This window comes from Arachis ipaensis, chromosome B03, assembly GCF_000816755.2.
Source record: "Arachis ipaensis cultivar K30076 chromosome B03, Araip1.1, whole genome shotgun sequence".
Lineage (NCBI taxonomy): Eukaryota > Viridiplantae > Streptophyta > Magnoliopsida > Fabales > Fabaceae > Arachis > Arachis ipaensis.
Genome location: NC_029787.2, coordinates 1405270 through 1408484, shown reverse-complemented (window position 1 = coordinate 1408484; position 3215 = coordinate 1405270).

Sequence of the window (3215 nt, the reverse complement as noted above, 5' to 3'; positions counted from 1 at the left end):
CATAACTATTTTAATAATTTGTATATATGAGTTGTTTTTTTTTTTAATTTGACATTTTAATTAAGTTTCTGTCTAAATAGTAGAAAAGTGGCAAACTAAATATTTTCTATAAAGATTAGTCTATTCCTCTAAATTGATATTAAATCTAGAGTTGTACATGGATCAGATAATATTCGCATAACCGCGGTAATTATCCGCATCCGATTCGAATTTTGCGGATATTATCCGATCCACACTATGATAGGATCGAATTGCGGATTTAGCAGTGATATTCGCGAATTCGATCTGCAAATCCGCATATCTGCATGTTTCATATAAATAGCATAGTTTAAAAAAGTAAACCCTCATGTAATATGAATTTTAGTATGTTATTTTATGAATTTTATGATATCTTGTTTTAATTTTTTATATTGTACTTCAACTTAGAATAATTAAACTTAAATCTTGTGTTATTATTTTAAAGAAAAGTCTAGAGGGCCAGCAATTTTATTAAATTTTGGCCAGCATGTAACCAGTAGAAAAAAGTGAGTCATTGGATGAAATCTCACACCATTGATATCATCATTGATGGCTATTTGATGTCTATAAATCACAAAAGTTACTGTCTCCCTAGCACTCCTTTTTTTTTATTCAAGAAAACTTTTATTGATAATATTTTAGGAGTAAATATACTCAAACAGGTGAAAAATGAATTTTATGGATATTTTTTTGTAAAAATAGCCAAATAGAATCTTAAAATAGTTTTTTTTTAATTATGCAGATATACCCGATATCCGATCCGATCTGATCCGCATATCGGATCGGATCAGATCTGACCTGAAAAAATGCGGATATCATATCCGATCCGATTCAATGAGTACAGTGCGAATCGGATAGAATTTTAGATTATATCCAATCCGATTCGATCTTATCTGATTCGTGTACAGTCCTAATTAGATCAGTTAGTTAACAAAAGGGTGATGAAAGTAGTCCTTTGGCTTAAGTATAAATATATAGAAATAGTGTAGAGGTACCAAAATATGTAGTTTAGCTATTACCAAAGGTACATTAGTTTAATATTCTGTATTATAATAAATACATCAACTATCATATGACACACAAAAAATTAGTTACATTAATTATATTTTATATGTTTAATTTTTTAATTTAAAATTAAAAATTTTAATAAAATAAAAATAATTTCAAACGGATTGGTGTTGCTTAAAAAAAATATATAACATTAGAGTGAAAATAACACCAAAAAATGCTGGTCTTTTTGGTATTAGAACAGGGCTTAAAAGCCCAACACAAAAAATTTCTTAAGCGGAAACTTTTAGTCTGAAGTTTTTATATTAGAAATGGGCCAATGTCCAAAAAGAAAGAGAAGAAAACATTTTATCCAAAAAAAAGAGACCAAAAGAAAATATTTTTAAAAATAATAATAAAAAGAAGAGAGAGAGAGAGAGAGGATGATGCAGTTTCCGGCGTATATGACTCAGTATCCGTTATCGGGCGGATTAATTTCGTAAATGAATAGTTTTTAGATTCTAAATTGTTGACAATGTCAATGATAAGTGATAACGGAAGCAATTAGATTTGTATGATTCTGCATTTGAATTAGGAATTTGGATGATTTGGTTGTTAATTCATAAATTAGGGTGCAATAGGAATTACATGTATGCTTTAGGTTCTGACTTCTGAAGATTATTTATTTATATATGAAATTTATGTCTGATTGTATGCTATGAATTATGATGCTCTTTTGCCACATTAGCATTTACCTATTTGCTTCAATTTGGCTCTTTTATTTACCTATAGACTATGCTTTAGTTTTGATTATTTTGATATTTGAATTAGTTCTTAGATATGTGTAGTATTAGTGGTAAGTCACCCACACTCATTGTGTATTATCAATTTAAGTATGGTATGAACCAATGCAGTGCATACTATACTGCCAAGTATTCATGAATGTGTTAAGTCTGGTAATGCAATCGATTTTTGTTAGTTGTATATTAACACAAATAGAATGCCAATTTTGAGAATATTAATTCTATGTATCCATCCTTACATCTCCTACTACTGATGGGGTGACCGCCGGTTTCGGCATGTTGGGCCATATCATTATTGCCTAACCCAATGCTTACATTGCATTTGCGGAGAATTGTTACAGAGATAATATCTATTGGGTATCTTATCTGTATTCCGCATATCATACGTATATGCCAGAATTTGAAATAAGAATCTCGTGCTTCCATAATTGATAGATCTTTTCCTTGAAAAGATAAATGACATGTTCTGAGGTTAAATGGGCATCAAGGTACAGGGGAGTTTCTTCTTTTTGTTTTTTCTCTCTGGTGTCTTACTCGACGACTCATCCTTAAACGCACTTTACTAAGCAAAGAGTGATGCACTTCTTGTTTATTAAACAAATCTTAGCTCTTCATTTATTATAATTTATATCAATAGTTCAAATTTAGAATTTAGGATTTAGGGTTATGATTTAGAGTTTAGGTTTATAGCTTAGGATTTAGGCTTTAGGGTGTTTTATTTTTGTTTTATCTTTAATAGCAAGTAAATTTTCATTGAGCGCTACGCTTCTGATTTTCTCCAAAATGGATTAGCATTTGTCGTCTTACTCATCATTCATATCAATGTTCAGTGCAATGAAATCAGGAAGATGAACAGCAACCTGGTTGTGATTGGGAAGACAACTAACGAGAACGATAAAGAAGACTTTGACAATGATGCTGATGATGATGACGCGGACAATGCTGACGAATCAGAGGGTGAAGAATTCGAGCAAGAAACCGGTTGAAGATCATGTTTGCATTTCATCAATGTTGATTGGACCCGAACAAATCATTGTACCAAGAAGTGGATCACATTCATATCATACTTTCTGCTATGTTTTTAGAGAATGGGTTAAAAATTTACCAAGTTGGACTTCTTGTTTGATGCACTAAGAGTAAGAAGTTCAGTGTAGATTTAATTGGGGTTTTTGATATTAGATTATGTTAAGATTTAAGCCCTTAGAATTATCTTGGTGCATGCATCATAGCATTGTCTATATTTATATGCTCTTTCTTATGCTTAATCAAACACCAATGAACTGAGAATACTGAAGTAGCATACTTGTTCTACTATTGATTAAAGTAATAAAATAAAAGATTAATTCCCATTGAGTTTATAATTTTTAAGATGTGTGATTCTTTTTTTTTTTTTTTTTTTTATCAATT